This window comes from Notolepis coatsorum (assembly GCF_963971535.1).
Source record: "Notolepis coatsorum genome assembly, chromosome: 16".
NCBI classification, from domain to species: Eukaryota; Metazoa; Chordata; class Actinopteri; order Aulopiformes; family Paralepididae; genus Notolepis; species Notolepis coatsorum.
In genome coordinates, this window is record NC_140180.1 from 92,189,596 (window position 1) to 92,201,955 (window position 12,360).

Here is a 12,360-nt window from a genome sequence, read left to right on the forward strand (position 1 = left end):
CGTGAATCGGTACTCGGTAGTACCGACATGATTCTGTCGGTAGTACCGCATTCGGTATCCATCCCTAATACCTATCATAGCTTTCACACTCATCAAATCAGTTTAGTGACCAATCGTATTACGGCGGGGGGCGTTGCCATCCTGGAGAACACCAGTCCCATTAGGTTAGAAAGGCTTTCCTATGGGGCTGAAGTGGATCAGGATGATGTCATGTTTCTTGGCTTCGACGTCGCCCCCCCTCAAGGGTTCAACGGATCTACGGCAAACCGTTCCAAGAGAGAAGCTCTCTACTCCGTAGCCTCATGTACTTAGGTGCTCCTTTTTGTCTTGGCAGCTCCCTCTGTACTGACACACTGTGCTGCTCCCGTCTCGTAAGATTTCCATCACTCCCCTCCTAAGCGTTGAGAATTTTCCATAATCATTATTATATTAAGAGGTTTTATGCAAAACAAGATCACCGTTTGACAAATGTAACATCTTCTCTGACAAAATGTCTGTTGGCACGAAAGCGAAACTCATTACGGAATATTTTATAGCACCGATACTCGACCGGCGGCTCCATGGGCCAAATCCAGCCGATGGCAACTTTTTTTAGTGCCGTGCGAGGACATTATCATACATATATTCAGTTAACATTTCCATAATTATTTGAACCCTCTGAAGATTAGTACATTATCGCAGTCTTTCAGAGGTTCTAGCAGGCTCGGTTTGAAAGCAAAGAGACTAGAGACCTTTAGGAATCTGTAGATAACAACCGTTTCATGGTTTACCAGGGAAGTGACACGATCTGTTCAGAAAATTCAATCAATGTTTTTACAAAAAAGAAAAAAGGCCAATTACAACTGAGTCCCCTGACCTCTCACCTCAAGAAATTGGACCTCAGGATTCTTAGCTTCATAGCCATTTCGGATTTAAGTTCGACGCAGTTCAGGGTCACAATCGGTTTTGTACAAAGATGGGACTTTCAAATTGTTCTTTATTATATTTCTGGTCTGGATATATCGGCTATATCTGTCAAGCTGAGAGTAGCCATTTACTGCCCTGGTTCATCTTTTGTCGGCATTAAACGACCACATAATAATCTCCTATTTGGAGGGGCAGGGCGACGAGGCAACACCTGGGCTGCCCCGGCACTGAGAGCCAGACACGTTCAGTGTTCTCCTCTTAATGTCCCGTCGCTTTCCTCCACATCTCTATCACCTTGGATGCCCTCTTTTATAACCGCACCCTATGCCTTTTCTTCTTTTCGCTGCAGGACTGGGACCCTCTGAAGTATTTTAATTACTTTTTTTATGGTGTACATTCGAAAGCTTTTAACACTTGGCCATTAAAAATGCATCGAAATCTATGATAATATAAACAAAAACAACAAAATTCCTTTGCAAGTCTGCCCCTGTGACTCCATATGGGGATTTAATATTTTTCCGCATATATATTGAATATCTTTTTTTGAATAAAAAAAACGTAATTCAATTGATTAGATACATTTCAATACTCTGTTGATTTCCGAGGATTTTCATCAAATAAATAAAAGATCCAGTATTCTGTGCATGCAACAGTCATAGAGGAGAGTCGTGTCCTTAGCCGGTGAACTTAATTAAATACTTTTCAATACTTTACTTTGTTGATTTCCGAGGATTTTCATCAAATAAATAAAATATCCAGTATTTCACGCATGCAACAGTCATGGAGGAGAGTCGTGTCCTTAGCCGGTGAACCCGGCGCTCTCGGAAGCCTCGGCACAAGCATTTACGCATACAATCAACGCCTTGCCTTTCAATTCCATTCGGTGTGGCTCCCCTTGTGTGCGAGAGGCATGTTCTCCCATATGTTATGTGAATTATTCGCCTAGCGTTATGCTTTGCCTCAGCTTGTAACATGCGATGGCATTCCATTGCAAGTCTGTCCCTGTGACTCCATATGGGGATTTAATATTTTTCCGCTGATGTGCGGGCCCGCTCCTCTCTATAAACGCTTGAATGGCATTCTCCGAAGCCGCGGCTCCTTGAATAATGTGTGCTTAGGCTATAGCCTACTTTTATGACCAGCGGCTTTTGACGAGGCTATCCCCACACACTCCACGGAGCCCATGTGCCTAGAAGGGCGGCGGATGCTTTCATGATATGAGGAGCGAGAAAGGGGGACGCAGACAAAGACACACACACACACACACACACACACACACACACACACACACACACACACACACACACACACACACACACACACACACACACACACACACACACACACACAGAGGGGTGGGGTTGTGGGAGAGTGAGTGGAGAGAGACAGAGAAAAGGGAGAGAGGGAGACAGCGCAAGGTGTCAGAGAGAGAGATAGAGATACAAAGGAGAGAGAGACACTTAGAGATGGGGAGAAAGAGAGAGAGCAATGAAAAACCAAAGCCAACGTAACTGTGCTTGATGGTTATAGGTATAAATGATCATATATAGTTATAGTTATAGTGGTCTGTGTAATGTGCTTGATGGTTATAGGTATAAATGATCATATATAGATATAGTGGTTATAGGTATAAATGATCATATATAGTTACAGTGGTCTGTGTAACATACTTGGTGGTTAGAGGTATAAATGATCATATATAGATATAGTGGTTAGAGGTATAAATGATCATATATACTGTATAGTGGTCTGTGACATGTGCTTGGTGGCTATAGGTATAAATGATCATATATAGATATAGTGGTTAGAGGTATAAATGATCATATACATATATATATATATGTATAGTGGTCTGTGTAATGTGCTTGGTGGTCATAGTATAAATGCTCAGAACTCTAGTTTGTTTTATAACTTTCTTTCTTTGTGAAATCATGAATAAGACATATTTAGTTAAAGTCATGAACATATACATTACAAATATGCCTGGCGTCGGAGTGTTGGTGCATAGCGTGGGTAAAGAATGACCCCTGTTCATTGGTTAGGTGTAACCCATCTATCTATTCATCATCACACACACACAATACAATTGAGCTCATATGATCAACAAGAATATCAGCTTTCCTGATATGTGGTCTCTCTCTAACATCATCCCAGTGCCTAAGTCCGGAGATCTCCCGAAGCCAGACAACTACCGTGGCATAAGTCTGACATGTGTCATTGCAAAGATGTACAATCGCATGATACTAAACCGGATAAGGAATGCCATTGACCCCCACCTCAGGGAGAACCAAAATGGTTTCCGAGAGAAGAGGACCACTGTGGCCCAGATCTTGGCCTTGAGAAGAATCATCGAGGAGGTGAAGAAGAACAACCTGACAGCGGTACTGTGCTTTATCGACTTCAAAAAGGCTTTTGACTCAATACACAGAGCCGTGATGATGAGGATACTCAAGGCCTACGGAGTCCCTCCCAATCTACTCCGGGCCATAGGGACCATGCACATGGGTACAAGGGCCAAGGTGGTAACCCCAGACTGCAACAGTGAAGAATTTGACATCCTGGCTGGAGTGATGCAAGGGGAAACCCTTGCCCCCTTCCTTTTCGTCATAGTCCTCGACTATGCGCTCAGGAAGGCCATCAATGGACGGGAGCAGGAACTTGGTCTCACAATAACCCCAAGGAGATCGAGACGACACAGTAGTCCTAACAGACCTTGACTACGCGGACGACATCAGCCTGCTCTCTGACCACGTGGAGCAGGCACAGGAACTCCTGTGCAGAGTGGAGACTGAGTGCGCCAAGGTTGGCCTTAGGCTAAATGCCAAGAAAACCGAGGTCATAATGTATAACATCCTCCCGGATCATCCACCTCTAAGGACAACAGGAGGCTCTGCTCTAAAGGAAGTCGGTGATTTCAAATACCTGGGCTCGTGGGTCAACTCGTCCGAGCAAGACCTTAAAGGGAGGAAGGCGCTTGCGTGCAGGGCTCTGAACGGCATGACCAGTGTGTGGAAATCCAACCTCCCCCGTCAAATCAAGCTCAACTTCTTTCATGCAACAGTTGAGTCTGTCCTTTTGTATGTCAGTGAATGCTGGACCTTGAAGCCCACCCTGCAGAAGTCCTTGGATGGGTGCTACACCAGAATGATGCGTGTGGTGCTCAACATCAACAGGGATGAGCATGTCACTAATGCAAACTTGTATGGGGGGGTGCTAAGGGTGAGCGAGAAAGTGGCAGTCAGGAGAATGAGGCTGGCAGGTCACTGCCAGAGACATCATGAGATGCCAACCAGCAAACTTGTGCTGTGGGAACCAACACACGGGCATCGATCACGAGGACGTCCCACGTTAACCTACGTGGACGTACTCAGGAGAGATGCGGGAACAGAATGCACCGGCGAGCTAGCCAGATGCATGGAGGATCGGGATGACTGGAAGCACCGATGGAGGGCCCGTCCGAGGACGACCTAGATAGATGGCATACCCAATCTATGCAATGCCATGCATTCCAATTTATGTTTAGGGACCTCAGTGTGCGGAAATTTGGCAAATACACCATTTCTAGAATAGGCGTGGTATACTGTTACGAGTATACTGTATACTGCATGCAAAAACCTTCTCCAAAACTGCATGGGATGAGCACAAAGTGGGCATGTCTGTAATGGGAGGATTTGTGGGAACCTATAGAACCCATTTTCATTCAGATATATTGAGAATATGGGGCCTCTTTGAAAATGACCATGCCTGTTTTTCCCTCCAAAATGTAGCCTGATGATGACTTTTCCATTGAGAATACATACGGGTCATTTTGACCCATGCTATGCATTCTAGGTATATATATATATATAGATATAAAAACATTTATGCAAAAATTATCTAAAAATAACATAATAAATGTGTGTTTGTGACATTACAAAACGAATTAGTTGAGGAATGAATTCAATATTGAGTAACAAATCAAACACAATAATTTGCCCTGGGTCAGTTTTGATCCATGCTATGCATCTGAGGGTTAAATAGATGAAATACAAATACAAATAAATTGCCTGGTTTATAACCTATTGAAGGATGTCTATGTTTTTCAAGGTGTATATATTGTATATATATCAGTGGATGACAGCATCTACTCATAGTCATCTCAGAGGAGGAGGATAACAGTCAGAGAGTGTGTTGCAGCAGACTAACACAGCTGTGCTGTTTAACATCAACAGCTGATAGCCACAGCATCAAGGTCAGTGTCTACAGCAGCGCTGGCGTCACATAGCAGTGTAACCACAGATGGGGGATAATATTAACATTGCCGTTGCTCTCGGCGTTGCTACCGGCTTGGCCGGCCGTCATACTAACACAATTGGCAGTGTTAGAGGGTGGGAAAGCCGGTGGGTGGGGATTGGACGCTGTGGACAGCGACTCCTACAGGTTGGTTGGGTGACGCCGGTGCGGCGGAAACAGGAAGTATCGGGGGCAGCGTGAGCCTTCCACGCGTTACTCCTCGCCACTGAGAGATCGAGCTGCTGTGGTGAAAAGATGCGACAGGCTGCCTCCTCGTGTACCGGAGGGGACACATGATGCAAGGCTTCTATCCTCACTACAGCCGACCAGTGGGAGGCATAGTCTAGCAATGTTCAAGACAGGGGAGGGACGAATTGGAAACACGAAATTGGGATGGGAGAAAAAATAGAAAACGGGGAGAAAAAGTGGATAAAAAAAAAAACATTGCCGTTGCTATAGTGATCTGGGTCAAATAGCTGTGGTCAAAGACAGCGCGTCACATAGTAACGAGGAGAGGGGCGGGCCTGTCGTTGCTATGGCGATAATAATATAATGTGAGTTCTTCCGGGTGTAAGTTGGACTGAGCTACGACACACAGAGGAGAAGCGTTGATCAGAGACTTTGAAACGGCTCCCTCCCCTCGCAAAGGGGGGGGGGGGGGGCAGCAATGGAGAAGATGACACATCATCACTAGCAGATATGGTGGTTGGCTCCGACAAGGCCCAGAACCATCGGACTAATGACAGGAGACGGAGAGAAGAGAATTAAGACTGAACAATGACAATACAGAACTGGTTTACATCTGATGACGAGACTATGTTTATAAGAATAAACATGAGGATCTAAGGAAAGAGATCAAGTTGCAGTGTCGTTTCTTATGACTATGGATGTACTATCAGGGGTTGCAAGAAAAACACAATGCACAACAGAGAGAGAGACGAAGGAGATGATGAGATAAGATTGGCTGATTGCCAGAATCCAACACTATGGAGCACAGAACCACATTAAAGGACATAATCTGGGTCTAAACAATGCAGCATAGAAACAAACACACATAGATCACCCCCCACATTTTATATGTATTTTTGTACTTATGTGTAATGAATATCAGATAATAATTTGTCAAATATTTATATTATTAAAGGTAGAATGATGATAATGATGATAAACTTAGCAAAGCACTTCACTGGAAAACAATACAAGCAAGAGATAATACTGATAAACATGTAAATGTGATACATACAGGAAATAAACACATTAAATAAAGTGAAAACAGACCAAGCTAATCGTATGCAGAGAGAGCTTGTACAGGGATAAGTAGATGGGGCCTAGAATGTAGCCCTGTGGGTCCTCACAGCTGAGGATGAGGATGAATTACTTATTGCAACAGAATAGATTCTTCCTCGGGTAGCACCTGAGCCAATTCTTTGATGTGTTTGAGATAGCAGTCCAGTGCTTGAGGTGGTTACAGAGCCGTATATTAATGTTTCATACCATAACATTGAGTAGCTATAGGGAACAGTTTCCCTACTAAGAAATACAAATCCATACAGTCAATAATGTCGGTGTGTATATATTCTATGCTATGTGCTGGACTAGCCGGGACTGTGTTGGCCAGCCTGTGGTTCGTATTGAACACAGCGTAGAAATCCCGTTATTAAGAGCAAATTCCAAACCCCACTTTACAAAGAGGGTCTCTTCAAATGAGGACAAATGTACACACCTTTTTGTTGACATCTTTCTTCGTTGGTACCCCCTGGTCACTATTCCATCTCTCTCTTTGCCCCCCTCCCCCTCTCTCTCCCTCCCTCACTCTGTGTTTTCTGTTGATTGTATTCTGGCTGTTATGGATGAGAGGACAAGCGTTGGTGACAGACTCCCTGGAATCTTGCTTCTGGCCTCAAAAGGTTTAATCACAAGACGTCTGCCTCTAACAAATATGTGGCAGCTGCATTCCTTGGGAAACGAGCATACCTCAAGAAGCAATATCCCACTACAAAATCCCTACAAGGGTTCAATAGTGAGAGATATGGGGTTTGTTAAGTGTCTCTGTGGTAGATAAATGGCCGTGGGAATGAATTCGGACAAAACATTTTGCATATTCAGGCACCACAGCAATGGATTTAAATGCTTTAAACCTTGCATTGTTTGTGGGTTAAATTGAACATATGGCTGCGTTTTAATGCTTTCTTTGACACCAGGATTCCCCATTGTTCAGGTAATGTTAGTCAACAGAATTTCAATTGCTCTGTGTCCCCCACTTCTTCTAGCATGGTTAGTGTAGGAGAAAACACAAGACAAATGTCAATCAAAATATAATTAAAACAGGAGTACAGTGGGTTGAGATTTGAATAAATGATGTCCAGACAAAATGTTCCAATTTGACCAAACTTTATTATAATCTTTTACAATTACAAAAGTTCCATATGCATCAGGGGACAATAATTCAATGTCTTTGGCGGTCTGCCAGCTTATATATCAAACGGGTACATATTTGACCAGGATGACAGTTGTTACCTTATAAGGAAATTCCTTTTGGTTTTAGCTTCCTGTGGTTCTGGTGTGTGTCGAAGTGTGAAATGAAAGTGTGGGGAATGGTATGTTGAGCATGTGTTTAGGAAGTCCTATATGTCTATGTGCATGAGAGAGTGCACGTGGAATGATTTATTGTTTTCTTCCAAGTACTCCAAACCAAGTGACTAACGTTAGCTTGTGTGTGAGAGAGTGCATAATGTGCCTTTGAGTGATGTGTATGAGAAATAGAGTGTAGGCATATAATTAATTACATTAGTTAAATTGCATAAATGTATTAATCATGACAAAATATTTGATTAATTACATTTCATATACATAGACAAAACATCCATCTTTTCATTAGCTCGAAGATTACAAGTGCAAAAATAATCAAAAGAAACCATAAAGAAAATAAATACTGGTGTTTTTATTTTTTTTAGATTAACTGAAAGGACTCTCAGGGCAAGGACTCAGTTGTGAGTTGGTGAGAGAACGCTATGCGGTTGCAATGTGCGCTCATTCCACGTCTTAAATCAGAATAGATCCAGCTTTCCCGTGATTAATAGAAAGAAGATTGTTGAAGCTGTTTTCCTATCAACGTTGGACCATGGTGATTTATAGGCATGCTGAGGCTTTAGCTCTTAAACTGTTGGACTCAGTATATTATTCTTCCCTCAGATGTATTACCGGTGACAGGTATGATACCCACCACTGTGTCCTTTATGAAAAGGTTGGATGGTTGGAGGTTGGAGGCATAACCATCGTTGGTATTTGTTTATTTTTAAAGCCCTTTATACTAGGAAACTAGTTAATTATATATTCAGCTTTTTCCTTTGATGCTTCCAACACCTATGCCCTCCGACTGACTCTGAGGCTGAAGGTTATTCCTTCTCTTGCTGCGTTGCTTTCTCTCGCGTGGTGATCTACAGTACGACCACCGCGTGGCGACTTGTAACTGTCTTAGCAGATTCTTTCATGTTTATTCTTGTTTATTTTGCCTATATGTATGACATTGCTGATAAACTCCCAACTTGTTTTGTAAGCTTGTCGTTTGTTGCAAACGAGGGTAACCTCGGTGTCTTACCATTTGAAATAAAGGTTTGAAATGAGAAATGAAATGAAATTCACGAATGCAGCAGCTAATAGACCTGAATGTTAGGCAGGGACTACAGATGGAAATGAGCTAATTAGCTCAAATCTGGCACATTTACATTGATGTGGAAACTGAAGATGTTCATTAATGCAGGGGTTCCCAAAGTGGGGGTCGCGACCCCTAGACGCCAGATGATTAAAAAAAGATAAATAAAAAAAGATAAAAAAAAAAAAAAAAAAAAAAAAAAAATTATGCAGTCATGTCATCACAAACACTGGCATTTAAAGGGTACAAATAAAACAATTCCTGCACCAGAATGCAGGAAATGAAGTCTTGGGGGACCCCCCGCTTAAAAAGTGGCCTGACTGGGGCTATATTTCGCATTATATTTCCTGGCCTGAATGATTTCCCCAGTCTGGCCCTGGTTAAAAGCCTCCAATGTTATTAGTGTGTGTGCGTTTGAACGTTTGCATGTTTCAACCATACATTTCCAGTTATAAAAAAAATAAAAATTAAAAAAATCTATAATAAAAAAAAAGAATTATATATTTTTTTATACCTCCTATAATAGTGGGCTCTCTGACACTGTTATTTAGGGGGTTGCGGCCTGAAAACTTTGGGAACCCCTGCATTAATGTGCTCTGTCCCTGGGTAAAAAATAAATGAACAAACTAGACCTTTTCGCTGTATTTATAAAAAAAATTGCATTTTTACAGCTTTTTCTTTCGGGGATAGGACAGGCAGAGGAAAGTTAGGAGAAGATTTGGGGAGGACATGCAGCATAGTTCCCCGGGCCGGATTCGAACCCCGGACGCTGTGATTATAGTGCGAGCGCACTTATGTGGTGCCCTCCTGTTTGCTGTATACAAACATACCGTGTTTGAGCCAATCAGTAATGCCAGCTGAGTCACGTGACTAAGTTGCCCCATACCTGCGCGAGCTGCTGCTAAAAAAGTACGATGGCGCTCTATGGAGAAACCGTGACCCTGACTAAAAGTAGTTTCAAACGAAAACATCTGAAGACGGAAGTTAACCAGCTATTTGCAAAATCTCAAGGTGATTTCAGGGAAAAGAATATTCCTTAGTGAGTTTGATCATAATCTTCAGCTGGTCACTGCTCAGGCAGATATCCTAGACGGTTTGTATTACCAGATTGATAGGCTGTTGCAGTAGCTCTGTTTCGTTTTCTCTCTCTCTCTCTCTCTTTTTGTTATCCTGATGTTATAGTGGAGTAGCCTAGTCAGTGCCGTGCACAGATAGGGCTGGAGGGGGGCTTGAGCCCCTGCCCCTTTAGCCCCAAGTGCCCTTCCAAAAAATGTAATATATATATTTCTAGTATATACTACTTTTTTCAAATATGAAGATGGAAATGTATACTACTATCCATGCCCCTGAGCCTAGCCCTAGTCCTATATAAGTTATAACTGATGAGAAACGTTGCCCAGTAAGCTGGTCAATAATGTCTTGGTGTATTTATGTTGTATGTCATGTACTGCAGTGGTTCCCCAAGTGGGGGTTGCGAGATTATTTCCAGAATGTATTGATTTCATAATTCTTTAAAAAAAAGTATTTTGTATGCAGTCAGGCCACTGAACTTAGAAGCATGCCAGGCCAGTGTTTATAGTTAGATAACCTAGGTGGGGAACAACCAGGAGATCACTGCAACAGAGGGTAACGCAGTCTAAACTCACACAAGTTGGAGAACTATCTCTCTCTCTCACTCACTCACTCACTCACTCACTCACTCACTCACTCACTCACTCACTCACTCACTCACTCACTCACTCACTCACTCACTCACTCACTCACTCACTCACCCACCCACCCACCCACCCACCCACCCACCCACCCACCCACCCACCCACCCACTCACTCACTCACTCACTCACTCACTCACTCACTCACTCACTCACTCACTCACTCACTCACTCACTCACTCACTCACTCACTCACTCACTCACTCACTCACTCACTCTCTCCCTCTCTCCCTCTTTTTTAACAATAATTTGTGATGCCATCACAAACACTGCCATTTAAATGGTAAAAATAAAAAATTGGCCTGAATGATTTCCACAGTCCGGCCCTGGTTAAAAGCCTCCAATGCTTACTAGTGTGTGTGCGTTTGAACGTTTGCATGTTTCAACCATACATTTACATTTATATTAGGGATGTCCCGATCCGATCACGTGATATATATATTTTTTTTTTACTATTTTTTTTTTTTAACAAACATGACCATGTTCACGTCTTAAACTCATACTGAGGCCTTAGTTTTGGTTTTAAATTGCATATCATCATTAATTTATTTATTGTCACACAGAGCAGAAGAATTTTGCCAAAACAAACCAATAGTATCCAGCTGCAGAATGGCAGACCAGCCAAACTCTCAGACCCAAATAAAAAAATTATTTTTTTATCCCAATTTCTCACATTACATTCACCCTGAATGTTGACGTTATCCAGGTGAAAAGTTAACTTCATTCAAGCGAGGCATTGCAATCCTTGACATAAATCATTTGATGTATAATTAAATCAAAGGAAATGCGTTTGGGTCTGAGAGTGTGGCTGGTGATAATGTAATGTGATGCACAATTATCTATGGTAGGCTACAATAACAAGTCTGAGGAAGAGCCTTGCTGCTGTAAACGTCACTCACTGCATTAAAAGCCCTTTAAAGGGAGCCATTTGGTGTCCAGGTCTACTAATCTTAAGGCATTTTTTTCATCCAGCACTCATACTATTGGGTATTGGAGATATGCGTGTCTTTTTCATTCTTTATTTTAGGCTACAATAACATCTTCATTCAGCTGAATTTGACTTGGAGCAGTTCACTCTCCAGGCCTGTACAGGTAGCATATTCCCATAATTGCTGGTCATTACGCTCATAGATCACCATGGCGACTTCAAGTGAAATGACACATTGATGATACATTACGTGGCAACATGACCGTTACCATCCAAGTGATGACGGACAGGGAGAAACCTGTCGGAGCGACGCTCTCTAAAGGCCCTCCCATAGTCGAGCAGACTGTACACAGAGCAGACTCCGCGGAGGTCCGCGCGGACTCTTTGAGCTTTTGATCTCAGCGGACGTCCGCACGTCAGAAAATAGGAGCTTCGCACTTTGCACTCTGCTGTGGGTCTGCTTTGACTCCCTTTGACCTCCGCGGAGTTGCTCTGTGTACAGTCTGCTTGACTATGGGAGGGCCTTAAGGAAAGAGACATTCCGGGGGGGGGGGGGGGGGGGGGGGGACTGGCTCAATTGCATGAGCTTTAGTGATTTATATAATACACTGTACTTATAATATCTCTGCCTACTTATTGCACGATCCTCCATCCAATGCAAATATTTTATTAAATTACATTTATTTATAAGGTTGCCCTCATTTGCAAATGTGTCGAGATTACAAGTCATTCAAGATAAATAATTAAAACAGATGAATATAAAGGTAAGATTTTTTTGTATATATATATCAATGAGAGGAGTGATCATTGACCCAAGGACATGCACATAGTGCTTATCCAAGCCCTTCAGTGAATACCATACGTTATTCGCAGCCTTAACATGCCTCATC

The 12,360-nt window shown here is 42.6% G+C and overlaps 1 protein-coding gene across 1 annotated transcript in view; it reads left to right on the plus strand.

Annotated features, from left to right (window-relative positions):
• slc36a1 (solute carrier family 36 member 1) overlaps window positions 1–12,360 on the plus strand; it is a 181,519-nt gene that overhangs the window by 45,645 nt on the left and 123,514 nt on the right.